Raw genomic sequence first — 15,052 nt, forward strand, 5'->3', positions numbered from 1 at the left:
AAGAAAATGTTACGAAATAGTGACTGCTGGCGTTTTGTTTCGTCACGACGTATGGTCAGGGCAAGTTCTAACGACTATACGGAACCAATCAAATGACCGATGCGAATTTTCAAGTGGCGACCGTACACGTCTGTTGCGCAGCCGTCTGGCAGAAGGGACGGCTCGGAACGCCTCGGTAGTGTGACGTATACGGTGACAGGGCGCTTCCTCGAATCTTTGCGCGAGTGTCAAGACTGCAGCTCTTCACCTCGGCTGTAGCGAGTGTCGCGCCCCTAGCGGCCGCTGCCCGCGTGGGTGTCCCGCCGTGACGTCAGCGGCCAGTCGCGCCGGTCGGCGCAGGCGCACTCAGCGCCAGTGTGTGCCGCGGGCTCCTGCAGAAAGCCGCGCCGACGCGCAGCTCGCCGACCTCTGCGCCCAGCGAACGCCTGCTGTAGTCGACGCCGAGTCGAGACTTGCTGCGACTCCGGTCCCAGGCAGCCAGAGTAAGTACTGTGCAGCACAGCCGTCCCTGCTGCCGCTCTCACATCGTCCGCCACAGTCAAGAACAACCCGGTTCCTAGAAACTCTGTGGCCACGAAAGTGGAACATCTGCTTCGGTAGATGCTTATTTACAGATGTGTGTCGACGACTCTGTGAAACTAAAATAGGTATGTGGAGATTGTGAAGCGCAGGTCGTTAGTGTACTCACTCTCTCAATAGTCAGCGTGAATACCTCTCAAGCTCCTTTACCGGAGCGTGCACTTACAGAAGGTTTCAAACTATCGAAAGTGGATGTCGTAGGACGCTTCGGCCCGCAGAAAATATGAATAACTGGTTCTATTGCTTCTGCCCGTGAGTCCTTATTGGAAACAACGTTTTGGTGTCGTGTTTCTGGTAGAAATAGCAGACTGTTACGATTTTGTTGTGTTGCAATGCTTTTCCTCCACGAGCTAGTACATAAATTGGTGCATAATGGCTATCGTTATGGAGCGTTTCCGTTCGAGGTGACAAAATATCACGAGAGCTTTCAGATTACAAAATACCACTACGGATTTTGCGACCATCTGTACGTGGTTTACGAAATGTTTCTCTTTGTGTCACAACTGTTCATGAACCTAGAGCGAATTGAAAGGTAGCACGTACTGGAATAAACATTTCGGCATAATAAATCCTGCCTGAATGTGTTTCTTATTAGAATAATCGTCCATTTACTTCACAGACGCAATGTTCAACAACATTTGTAGTTTACAAGCTTTTAATAGCCTTAAATGATTTTACAATATACTGTCTGTGTGAATAAAATTGTATGGCACTGTCCTTTAGGGGATACCGCTTGGTAGGTTCAACTACGTAATACTACTTTTTTACACTCGTCAGACAAGTATACTGCAATGTATTTCTCATGTCCTAAGCTTAAGATTTTAGTGTAAATTACTGTGATGAGATTTTTACTGATGCTGATAATACTATACACCTCTCCAATAAAATCTTGAGGAACCATGGGCATATATGTCTGCATCCGAAGGACAGATCGTCATAAACATTGAGGTGTAGTCGTTAAAACAGTGGACTTACTTTCAAGAAACATTTTCATATACTCGTGCGACAGCCCAGTTTGAGGCTTTCCGCTATTTCGTTAAATCGCTGGAAGCGAACGCTGCAGTGGTTCTCTTGAATAAGCCTTGGCCAGTTTCCTGCAGTAACATTGTCTGCTCTGAGATTATTATCCGTAGCTCGTTAACTAGGCATTATATAATTAATTTTCATATTCATCTAAAATTGTGTCACTCATTTCGCTCCGTGTGACCGCGAGCGGAGATTCGTGTTAACCTAAGACACTGCCGCCCACCAGATGCTCAGGGAATGTATGCCGCCATCTCGCCGCGCAATTACTTGAGATGAAAATTTCTCCCTCCATCAGGATTCGAACTGGTCACGTAGCAGTGAAACATCAGCGCAGAAGCGTCCGTTAGCGACCTCCAGTTTGGAGGCAAGTTGCGATTCTGTATGCAGGTTCCGCGGTCGGAGGTTTACGAAATTGCGTCACCTGAATCAGAAGGCCAATCCCTAGGAGAGTTGTACACTGTTAAAAATCATCTTTCGTTCTTCACTGTAAAAGGAGATCGATTGAGAGGTTCTCACAGCGTAAGTGTGAAGTTGTGGACATAGAGAAATATGCAAAGAACTTTAATTTGTACAGTTAGTAAAAAAATCGTCAGATGCGTTATCTGATTCACCTGTAATAGAAATGACCAACAGGCTGCTGAGCCATCCAAATTACAGGGACCAGAGAGGAAAGTCTCTTTTGTAAACTGTGGGTGGTCCGCATCACGTGAAAGTTTTCTGGGAAGATGCCTGATGTGAGTACAATGCGAGGATTTGGCATACTTTTTTCCCGAAACTCATCAATCGGGCCACCAGGTTTAGTGTCCCCATCCGACAAATTAATTACCATCGAGCGTATATAACGGCCCAGAGCCGTAAGACACAACAGGTAACCGGCGCACAATTTGGTGGTGAGGAACTCCTATGTTCTCGTTGGTAATGACATGCTCTAGGATGGGATATGATGCTATTGGAATACAGACAGTTAACATTCACGACCACTAGCTTATATTTTTTCAGCTATATTCAATGTTTTCAGGGAACTGATATTTGTAGAGAATTTCTGAAATTTTGTTAAAGCCGGCCGCTGTGATCGAGCTGTTCTAGGCGCTTCAGTCCGGAACCGCGCTGCTGCTGCGGTCGCAGATTCGAATCCTGCCTCGGGCATGGATGTGTGTCATGTCCTTAGGTTAGTACAGGGGACTGATGACCTCAGATGTTAAGTCCCATAGTGCTTAGAGCCATTTGAACCATTTGGTCCTGTTAAACGAGTTTTTCTGCATACAGTAACAGAAGTCTGCCGAAACAGCTGGATTCCCAAGTGATTTTGCATTTCATCCTCAGCATTTAGTGCCAAACGATGTGACTGACGCCAAGGACTCGCGTTTGGGAGAGCAGGATCCAAATCTCCGTTCGCCCATCAGGACTTAGGTTTTCGAAGCTTTGCTGAAGGCGAGAACCGGAACGATTCTTTGGAGAGGAGGTTTTCTTCACAGACCGCCTTATTGTGTGAGGAAGTCAGTAGTTATATATGGCTAGGTGAATGCATGTGGTGTATTTCCTCGGTACATAGGTCGAGGACACCAGTCGATGAGAGTTGGGTATAACTCGACTACATGATAAAACATTCGAATCGTCACCACCAGTATTTTACTGTCAAGAGGAAGAGAGACGGTGGTACACATTTCCGATTCCTTACTGCGTGTAAACGTCCTGTATTGACACCCGGCCTTCTTGGAATTGTTTCAGTGCATGAGAACTTGAGACACTGTGGTGATCTGTCAATTTGATGGGAACGTAAATGTGGTGACGTATAATTATAATTCGCGACGAGTAAACCGTGAGGCTTGACTAGATTTCGCATTCTTCCTTCCTTTCATTTCGATATTGAGAAATATGAACACAAACGCAACAATAAATTCCAAATGTATGATAGTACTCACACGACAGAGATACGCACTTCGCATGATACTACAATGAAATAAGACGGACTCTATCTCAGTATTTCAGCAAGTGCCTGGGAAACTCATAAAAATGAATCACAATTTTTCGGTAGATTAGACTATGTCTGTGTAATAATCTGTGAAGGAAGATGCTGTGGCAAGTCGATTCTGCTTAAAGAAAATGAAACTTCCCGGCAGATTAAAGCTGTATTCCGGACTGGGACATTGGTTTTCGCGAGCACACGATCTACCGACTAAGCTATCCAGCAACAACTCGCTGCCCTCCCTCACAGCTTTACTTTCGGCGGTACCTTTCTCCAATTTCTCAAACTTCACAGAAGTCCTCCCGCATATGTTGTTGTGCTACTACTCTTGGAAAAAATGAGGCCTCTCAACGTGAAGCTCATGGACTGCAGTCCCGCGACGAGGAAGTATTTCCGTATAAACATGTCACTGTGTGGGTCCTATACATTAAGGAAGGAACGAATGACAGAATTACATATACGTATGTAGTGGAGCTGCATTAATGAATGAATGCTGTGGAATATCGTTTGTGTATAACTAACGATCTGATCATGGTATGTAGAAGATTGGTAGCGGTCCATTTTCAGTGGGCAGTTATAGCGACCTGGCAAAAAAAATTGAAACATACAGAAGAAAAAGAGGAACTGAAATGAAACTTCACGAGTTGATGGGCTATGTAATTACAAATGGTTCAAATGGCTTTGAGCACTATGGGACTTAACTACTGACTAACTGTCGCACCCACGAACGCACTTTCGACACATCCATAACTCCATCACCACATGTCTCCTTCAACTGTCGATGAATTTCAATTGGTTTCACACCACGCAAATTCAGAAAACGAATGATTGCACGCTGCTCATGTAAGGAAAACGTCGCCATTTTAAGTATTTAAAACAGTTCTCATTCTCGCCGCTGGCGGTAAAATTCCATCTGCCGTACGGTGCTGCCATCTCTGGGACGTATTGACAATGAACGCGGCCTCATTTTAAAACAATGCGCATGTTTCTATCTCTTTCCAGTCCATAGAAAAAAAATCGGAGGCCTTAGAACTTGAATGCACCTCGTAGATCCTCTGTCTCCAATAGAACACGTGTTGGACAGGCTCAGACGTAAGCTCCGTCACAGTGCCAATACGCAGAACATCAAGGGGCAGTTGCGTGCCTGCTTGTCTCAGTAGAGGATACAACGGCCTCATGACACCCTTCCCAACCCAATAGGTGCTTTCATCCATGCCAGAGGGGTGCAATGTCATTCTGATAACCGAGCTCATACTGCCAAGTTCTTTGTAAATTTCACTCGATTTTGTAATTACATAGCCGGCCGGAGTGGCCGAGTGGTTCCAGGCGCTACAGTATGGAACCGCGCGACCGCTACGGTCGCAAGTTCGAATCCTGCCTCGGGCATGGATGTGTGTCATGTCCTTAGGTTAGTTAGGTTTAAGTAGTTCTAAGTTCTAGGGGACTGATGACCACAGATGTTAAGTCCCATAGTGCTCAGAGCCATTTGAACCATTTGAACCAGGATGTCTCTGCTTGTTCGATGTCTTCATTGTTTGCAACCTGTTTTCCACTCCTTCAGTTTCGGAAATAAGTGAAAATCACTTTGTGCCACATAAGACATTGAAGTTCTTGCTATTTCGTGCTGATGCCGTAACGACAGATGGCATCCCATTCCGATTCTCACCGTGCACACCATTCCTTCCCTGATTAAACGTAACGCACCATTTCCTCACTGAAGACCGTTCATTGCGCTGTCACCACAAGCATTCCTCGTTTGCCTATAAAATTTGTTAAACAAAACATTTCGTACCTTCAGAAGACGAATGACGCTAAGCACTTGGCAGGTGGCGACACTTTGGATGGGAGCCGCCAGTCCTAAAGGTTGCTGAACAAAGGGCGTGCTCGCTCGGCAACAAGCCATGGCCCACACTGGGACAAGGGAAGGAGCTAACTAGTACGCTTATGACTTGCGATGGAGGTGGATCGCCGTAGGGCGTGGGGCGAAATCGTTCTTTACTTTCTGGATGACCTCGTAAATCAGCCAGAAGCGAAGATACGTGAGCACAGACCTTCGGCCGTGTCGCTGAGGCCACGTAGCATTAGAAAATTGCAGCGAAATGCAGGAAGATCTGCAGCGGATAGGCGCTTGGTGCAGGGAGTGGCAACTGACCCTTAACATAGACAAATGTAATGTATTGCGAATACATAGAAAGAAGGATCCTTTATTGTATGATTATATGATAGCGGAACAAACACTGGTAGCAGTTACTTCTGTAAAATATCTGGGAGTATGCGTGCGGAACGATTTGAAGTGGAATGATCATATAAAATTAATTGTTGGTAAGGCGGTAGCCAGGTTGAGATTCATTGCGAGAGTCCTTAGAAAATGTAGTCCATCAACAAAGCAGGTGGCTTACAAAACACTCGTTCGACCTATACTTGAGTATTGTTCATAGGGTGTGGGATCCGTACCAGGTTGGGTTGACGGAGGAGATAGAGAAGATCCAAAGAAGAGCGGCGCTTTTAGTCACAGGGTTATTTGGTAAGCGTGATAGCGTTACGGAGATGTTTAGTAAACTCAAGTGGCAGACTCTGCAAGAAAGGTGCTCTGCATCGCGGTGTAGCTTGCTGGCCAGGTTTCGAGAGGGTGCGTTTCTGGATGAGGTATCGAATATATTGCTTCCCCCTACTTATACCTCCCGAGGAGATCACGAATGTAAAATTAGAGAGATTCGAGCGCGCACGGAGGCTTTCCGGCAGTCGTTCTTCCCGCGAATCATACGCGTCTGGAACTGGAAAGGGAGGTAATGACAGTGGCACGTAAAGTGCCCTCCGCCACACACCGTTGAGTGGCTTGCGGAGTATAAATGTAGATGTAGATTTAGATGAGAGGGCAGCGCGGGTTCGTGCTGCCTGCGCCGAGGCGCCCGCCGTTGCTACAGCTTCGGCAGGCGCACAGTTTCCGTTCCGGAAGTGCTGCAGAACTGCGCCGGAACTGCAGCCGGCCGAACACGCACTGTTTTACCAGCCTTGGGCTGACGGGACTCGCTACACATGCGCCTTCACAGTGTATTCGCCTAAAGTGCTGTGGCAGCATTTCGACAGCACCGTCGTCTCGAAAGAGGCAACAACGTTTTATTGTAATTACATTGGAATCCATACGATCCCGTTGTGCGCAGCGATCGTTGGATATAGACGATGGGGAAAAGTACAGCAATCGATATCGAAATCCGTCGTTTTATTACATTAGATCTAGATTTCAATTATGACATAGCCAACTTGAGTGCTAGAAATTACAAAAGAAGAGAATCACAACCAAATCTAAGATTAGTTAACAACGAATCGTAATTGCTAACATAAACACCAAACAGTTACAGCTGACGTTAGTCCAAAGTGTCACGTAGTAAACAATATTGCTCCATGCACGACACACAGAAGTCCAACATAAACTGAAACCGTTGCTTGGATGGTCGAACAGAAAAAAACGTGGCTTCAGAGACGTGTGGTGCCCTATATTGCGGCACCGGTGGAAAGTTAAATAACAGGGAAGTTATATAAGTTAATTTTTTTTAAATAGTTCAAATGTCTCTAAGCACTATAGGACTTAACATGTGACATCATCAGTCCCCTAGCCTTACAAATACTTAAACCTAACTAACCTAAGGACATCGCACACATCCATGCCCGAGGCAGGATTCGAACCTGCGACCGTAGCAGCAGCGCGGTTCCGGACTGAAGCGCCTAGAACCGCTAGGCCATGGCGGCCGGCTAAAAGTTTTTTTTTTTTTTAAAGTACTGAACAGTAAACCCACAACTAACGGTTAAACCATGGAAAAAATCGCATAAGTAGAGCGCTCAGTAACAGTAAGTACAGGATAACATGTAATGCATTTTTAGATTACAGACTAATCGAACATCCATTTACAATTCCATACAACAGTGAAAAGTACACTATTAACATAACGTACCAAAATAATTAAAAGAATGAAAATAGTACGATAACACATAACGTCCCCTACGTGGGCGTAAACCAGAATCGTGCAGGTCGTAAAAATACATTAGCGTCATCTGCTCTGGTTCTGGGCACTATGGGACTTAACTGCTGTGGTCATCAGTCCCCAGGAACACAGAACTACTTAAACCTAACTAACCTAAGGACATCCTGTCCGAGGCAGGATTCGAACCTGCGACCGTAGCAGTCGCGCGGTTCCAGACTGTAGCGCCTAGAACCGCTCGGCCACTCTGGCCGGCCATCATCTGCAAGCTTATAGTGTAAACATGTGGAATGAAGCAGTATTACAACGTCTAAAGGTATGAAGCTAGCCAGTGGCGCATAAAAATGAACAAATAAGTAAAATAAAGGATTGTTTCAGAGTTACAGGAAATAAAATATGTTAAAATCTGTAATTAACTGAGAATGTGACTATATTCAATACATGTTACACTGTTCTTACTATTATTGAGCGTGTTATGCTTATTGCTCCAAACATTCGGTATTTTTTATGGTTTAACCGTTACATATGGTTTTATTATTCAGTACATAATAAAACATTTAAATTATATAACTTCACTATTATTTAATTACCCCCCGGTACCGCAGCACAGGGCAGCCACATATCTCTCACGTCACAGTTTCTTCCTCTTCCACCATATCAGTAAGCAACGGCTTCAGTTCTTGTTCGATTCCTGTGTGTTCTACATTGCCCTATATTGTTTACTACGTCACACTTCAGGCTAACGTCACCTGTTATTATGTGGCATATAACTGTATGGTGCTTATATTTGCAGTTACGATTCGTTGTTAACAACCTTGTATTTACAAAAGTTCGTAGGCTTCCACGGCCGGTGTCATTTTGGATAAAATAATTTTGGATACTGGATTGCGCCAGTGTAACACCTAAATTGCCGACGTTTCGACCGACTTGCTGCAGTCCTCTTCAGAGCGGTCACGATTCTCGTGTTTTGTAATTTTTAGCACTGAAGGTGTCTATGCAATAGTTGATCTGCTGTAATAAAACCGCGAATTTCGCGATCGATTTCTGTCCTTTTCTCCATTGTCAATATTTTACTGAAATTTTAATAGCAGCGCGCATGGTTCATAATACGTTGATATTACAGGCAGTAGCAACAAGATTCGGAAGGCGAGTGTACCTCCACTCCCTCCTACGTTAATGGTCGCACCACTTGTGTGACAACAAATGTTAAACCTGCTCCCTCCTCCACGCACCTCCCCACACGGCTCCAGTACTTAGCGGTGAAGACTTGCCAGACTAGTTACGTGTGTGGGAGCTGTGCGTCTCCACAGATACATAATGAAGAACGACATAACGCTTGGTGAACAAAAAGGGCGAACGGGAGATAAGGGAGAAGAGAGGAGACAAGTGCGTTGGCCGGGCTTGTGAATGCCGAGTCACAGCATGAAAACTGTTTCGAAGAAATTGCTGGCTGGTCTTTTTCTCCGGCCACACTTGTTAGGCACGGTGGAGGCGACATGCGTGTAACGAGCGCCATATGGCGAGCGCCGCACCAGGCTACCCCGCGCTCCCACCGGCGACCACGAGTGAGTCGTTTACGGCTGACAGGCGGCCATCACTCCCAGCCCGTAATTGGACACCTAGGGGGGCAGGGCGTCGCAGTACGGCCCGTAATTGTCGATTCCGTACCTTTTCCTCGAGGAGGGCCTTTCCGCTCCCTGGCAGCATTCTGATATGGGAAGTTTTTGGTGATACCCCGAAGGTTCTCACTGTGGGATCTGCGCTGCCGTCCATCGCTGGCCAGTTTTGCTACACAACTCCGCCATTATCTCCATCTTACTTTCCAGACTGCGCAGAAGCGCTCCTGCTCAGGAAGACCTGTGAAGCTGGGGATGTAGCGGAGCTTCTGCCAGTATTGAAGATGGGACGATGAATGGTTTGTCGCACTGGATGTCTAAATCGGTAAGGCAACGTCCTGGATAGGAGACCCTATCTGATACACAGTTATCGCCATGCATGCGGCAGCATGCGCACCTAATCTGTTCCAAAACGCGGCGCATAAAAATTGAAATTTATGGTGCTCGTACCTCAGGATCTGTTGGTGATAACAAGGTAAAGTCAAGCGCTTTAAGTAGCCCTTCGGCTAGGAATCATTCGTGTACCCAACACAACGATCATCTCTGTGTCACTATCCTACAGTACAGGGTCAAAGTATCAATGTAACACACTTCTCCTGCTTAAGCAAATGGAGCAAACGTTTTTTCTTTTTTTTTTTTTTTTTTCATGTGGTGTGGTCAACGGTGGGCTCGATAGAACTTAATGTGTCACCTTTAGTTCAAGGGTGGTTCCTCGGTAAACCCCACAACAAGAGATTTTGATATCTTTTCACCGTCACCAGCAAAATAAAACCCCGACCAGAATTGCAGAACGGTTACGCACAGCAAATGGCTAAAATTTTTACGATATATTTCTAGGATCCCGATCTCGCAAATGTTCCTGATATCTTTACCTGTTTCCGAGATACAGAGGTCCAAACTTACCCTACTTGTACGCATAAAATTCGGTGTGAGGTGAGATCTAAGTAATAAAGAGCCGCAGCAAATTGCTCATATATTAACGGTATATTCTCTAGGCATTTCTCTACGTGAGCCATCTCCCCGCTTTCAAAAACCTTTCCCCTTTATCGAGAAAAACCCAATAAGTTTTTTGGGTACCAAAACCCTGTAACTATGCAGATGTTGATGAAGAATGTATGTCAGTGCCTTTCTACAGCGCTCCCTCGCAGTGAGTGAGGGGTCCAGAAATGATGATTATATATTAAAGAAGGCCAGACTGCGGCCATGCTGCTTACCGTCTATGTATTACCCGTTTTTGCTTCGGAGGAACCCAAGCACTACCAATTGGAGACGAACACAGTATCAGAAGCCGATTACATACAATGAACGTGAAACAGAAAGCCATTGCTTCAGTGACCATGCAGGGTGCGCCGTCTTTTCATCCAACGAAAAATCAGCCACTCCACCACTCCGTGTCTGCCTACATCAGATAACTATCGGCGAACATCTGTTAGTTTCTCGTGTTGAGGGCTAATTGAGTCAGCACTTTGCGGCCCCACTAAACGCTCACTATCTTTGTTAGCAACATTCCAAGCATCACAGCTCAAAATGGCTCTAAGCACTATGGGACTTAACATCTAAGGTCATCAGTCCCATAGAACTTAGAACTAAAACCTAACTAACCTAAGGACATCACACACATCCATACTCGAGGCAGAATTCGAAAGTGCGACCGTAGTGGTCGCGCGGTTCCAGACTGTAGCGCCTAGAACCGCTCAGCCACTCCGGCCTGGCGTTCCTAATGGAATCTGATGTTCTGACATTGTAAATAGTTGATACTTCAAAGCGAACGTTGATGTCTCTTGATTTTCGCTGCTACTGACTAAATATGAAATGACTGCCTTGAAATAGGTTACCTTTGGCTCTCGTACACGCCTCATTCTGTAACTGTTCATGAATGGTTCAGAAAATCGAAAGTAAGTTTCCTGCAAATGACAGAACACAGAGGGGACAAGTTATTTTTCTGTCTGGGTAATGCAACATTTTTGTGTGGTGATAAATTAAAATATTGTTTTTTATTTCTAACAAAAGAATGACCTTTTTAATATCTCGAAAAGAGAAGAGTACAATCATATAAAGATTGTCAAAGTAAAATATGGAACGTCCTGCACATAAAGACGGAAAACATTGGGTAACTGTAGGTCGAGATTTTCATTATCATTGCCGTGTGAAGGGCAAATTTATTACTACTTCCAGCGATAAGTTTCACTGCAAAAACGTTAATACTACTTTATTCTTCTAAATAAGCTGGATAGCATTAGATCTTTATGTGAGCAGCAACCGTTGAATACTGAAATTTAAAGGACAGCAATCAGTGGCAAAATCCGCCATTTATTGGAGCAGATCTAGATTTCGACAACTACATATTCACCATTGATGAGATTACCAAAGAGTGTCATAGGCATTGTGGCATCGATAGCTAGGATGCCACGCCGTAGCTGCCATTTAAGTTGGCACTACGACAGACAACGACGACAGCGCCCTCTAGCAGGCGCAGTTCAGCTCTACAAGCACCACTGTAGTTTCTCCGCATTTGATCAAGAGCAGACGGCCGGGACACTTCGCTTCAGCTTTGCTCTACATACGCTGGGTCTCAGCATCGTACCTCACTGCAAGTTATGTATCCATGTATTAACTTGTTTTTTGCACCAGTAAACCACTTTTACTTACGTGCAGTACCGACGTATTTTTCCTGCTCCTGCTCCTACCCACCTTCCAGGCGGGATACAAAAGGCATCACTTTTGTGTCAGTCACGTAAAGGCCTGTCATTTATCAGAATCTATGCTCTGACACGAAGGGACCTACATCACTTTTTTGATATGACTACGTAATAGTCCAAATCTTGATCTTCTTCAATAAATGCAACTGACAGCAGTCCTTCTTTAAATTTGGATTTTGCTCTTTGTTCCAGAATTGTAGAGTATGTAATTGGATAAAAATGTTGATTGTGTAGCTTGCTCAATAAAAGGGCAAAAATGTTAACCGCACAGCAAAATACGCGGTTCTCAGCATGCTACCACTTTTCTAAAATCTTGTTTTAATCGCGTGGAGCTGTTTATGAAATACTAGGGCTGTAGGCGAGACATATTTTCAGAATGGTTCTTTCACTCGGCAGCTGAGTGTGCACTGCCATGAAACTGCCAGGTAGATCAAAACCGTGTGCGGCATGAAAACTCGAAGTTGCAAAATGGTTAACTCCATTTTGTGTTGACGGTTGTTCGCCTGCTCGCTGTTGATTCACTGGTTTCATTTAAGCTTTAAGTTCATCTGCGTTTCGTGTGTCGCCAGAATCACGTCTTATCCTGATAGGATCGACTGCAACGTTCCGCTACTTCTCGAGCGACGCGACGTCCAAAAGCGGCAGCAGGTAAAGGCTTCTGGCCAATCTCTCCTGTGAAGAAAAAAATGGTTCAATTGGCTCTAAACACTGTGGGACTTAACATCTGTGGTCATCAGTCCCCTAGAACTTAGAACTACTTAAACCTAACTAACCTAAGGACATCACACACATCCATGCCCGAGGCAGGATTCGAACCTGCGACCGTAGCGGTCACGCGGTTCCAGACTGAAGCGCCTAGAAGCGCACGGCCACACTGGCCGGCCCTGTGAAGAAGCGGTAGGGCTTCTCGCTACGGAGCAGTGAGTGTCGAAAGAAATGATTCTCATGTAGCTGTTACTTAATTGGCAATTAGTTACTTCAGCATGTGAGACGATGTTGTACTCTACACACGAGCGGTGCTTTTCTTTATTTTCATCTGCTACGGGTTGTCGATGATCCTGTCCGATTAATTTTCCCATTTCACTACATAAAAATTTATGAACTAGCAAGTTCTTAGACCTGCTTTATCGGCGTCTTCAAGCTCCATTTCCATGATTCCTCAGATCTTCCATGAGAACCGACTACAAACGGCTTCCTAGGCGGCCACAATCATCTCTATGAGAGCAGTGCGTGACGGTCTAAAGCGTTCTTGTCTTGACAGCACCGCAATTACTGAGGCTTCCAATAGAGCCCTGTAGAAGACTTAAAGTAAGCTGCTGATGATGCAGGCTTCGTAACTTACCGGCAACCGTCCCTTATCATTACAGTCACTCCTTACGCCCCGAGCACTTTGCATACATTAGCCAAGCAGCGCAGAGGTGAAGGCTGCATTCAGGATCAGCGTACCTTCTTGTTGCCAGCGATAATCCGCGTGCTGTGTTGTGGGTACCGGACGAATCTGTGACCGCAGAGTGGATCTGGTAAACCCCGGTCACATGATCTACCGCGATCCCCTTTCTCTCCAAACAGATTTTACTTCTTCTTTGCAACTTTAATGGATGATATACGAGGTGCATTAAGTTCTAAGGCCTTCGATTTTCTTTCTCCGGACTGGAAAGAGATAGAAACGTGCGCAATGTTTTAAAATGAGGCCGCGTTCATTGTCAATACGTCCCAGAGATGGCAGCACCGTACGGCAGATGGAATTTTACCGCCAGCGGCGAGAATGAGAACTGTTTTAAATGCTTAAAATGGCGACGTTTTCCTTACTTGAACAGCGTGCAATCATTCGTTTTCTGAATTTGTGTGGTGTGAAACCAATTGAAATTCATCTACAGTTGAAGGAGACATGTGGTGATGGAGTTATGGATGTGTCGAAAGTGCGTTCGTGGGTGCGACAGTTTAATGAAGGCAGAACATCGTGTGACAACAAACCGTGACAACAAACCGAAACAACCTCGGGCTCGCACAAGCTGGTCTGACGACATGATCGAGAAAGTGGAGGGAATTGTTTTGGGGGATCGCCTAATGACTGTTGAACAGATCACCTCCAGAGTTAGCATTTCTGTGGGTTCTGTGCACACAATCCTGCATGACGACCTGAAAATGCGGAAAGAGTCATCCAGGTGGGTGCCATGAATGCTGACGCACGACCACATGGCTGCCCATGTGGCATGTTGCCAAGCAATGTTGACGTGCAACGACAGCATGAACGGGACTTCCTTTTCGTCGGTTGTGACAATGGATGTGACGTGGATGCCATTTTTCAATCCAGAAACAAAGCGCCAGTCAGCTCAATGGAAGCACACAGATTCACTATCTCGAACTTTTAATACGGTTTGATGTTTTTTTTTCTTTTAGTAGATGTGTTATGTGCCTGGTTTCTGCTTAGTTATTAAGAAGTACTTCTTATCGTAGCCGGCCTGAGTGGCCGAGCGGTTCTAGGCGCTACAGTCTGGAACCGCACGACCGCTACGGTCGCAGGTTCGAATTCTGCCTCGGGCATGGTTGTGTGTGATGTCCTTAGGTTAGTTAGGTTTAAGTAGTTCTAAGTTCTAGGGGATTGATGACCTCAGATGTTGTCCCATAGCGCTCAGAGCCATTTGAACCATTTTTAATCGTAGTCACTGTTTGGTGGACAAAAATTCCAACCGTGATAAGCTTCAGTTCGCAAACACACTCGCCATCGCCTTTCAAAATTTTTTACGTTGTTATTAGTGCCATTATAGAAATTTCCTCTTGTAAATACTTTACGTTTAAGTGTATCGTCATACAGAACAGTTAATGTTTCTCATCATTGTTAACGTAGAACGCTTGAACCACTTAAACACTAACTCAACGTCCTTCAGGAGTTCTTATTACTCACTGAATAATATCATTCCTATCATAACACCTTCACTTCTTTCTGATCGTAGACACTTACTTTACTGTTAATCCCGCTATGGTCGCAGGTTCGAACCCTGCCTCGGGCATGGATGTGTGTGATGTCTCCTAGAACTTAGAACTACTTAACCCTAACTAACCTAAGGACATCACACAACACCCAGTCATCACGAGGCAGAGAAAATCCCTGACCCCGCCGGGAATCGAACCCGGGAACCCGGGCGCGGGAAGCGAGAACTCTACCGCACGACCATGAGCTGCGGACCC

The 15,052-nt window shown here is 45.4% G+C and overlaps 1 protein-coding gene across 1 annotated transcript in view; it reads left to right on the forward strand.

Annotated features, from left to right (window-relative positions):
- The first annotated feature begins 368 nt into the window (after positions 1 to 368).
- LOC126175785 (uncharacterized) overlaps positions 369 to 15,052 on the forward strand; it is a 635,812-nt gene continuing 621,128 nt past the window's right edge. Inside the window, exon 1 of the mRNA XM_049922802.1 lies at positions 369 to 482. The gene's annotated coding sequence lies outside the window, so the exon portion shown is untranslated. The remainder of the gene's footprint in view (positions 483 to 15,052) is intronic.

This window comes from Schistocerca cancellata, chromosome 1 (genome assembly GCF_023864275.1).
Source record: "Schistocerca cancellata isolate TAMUIC-IGC-003103 chromosome 1, iqSchCanc2.1, whole genome shotgun sequence".
In the NCBI taxonomy this organism is placed as follows: domain Eukaryota; kingdom Metazoa; phylum Arthropoda; class Insecta; order Orthoptera; family Acrididae; genus Schistocerca; species Schistocerca cancellata.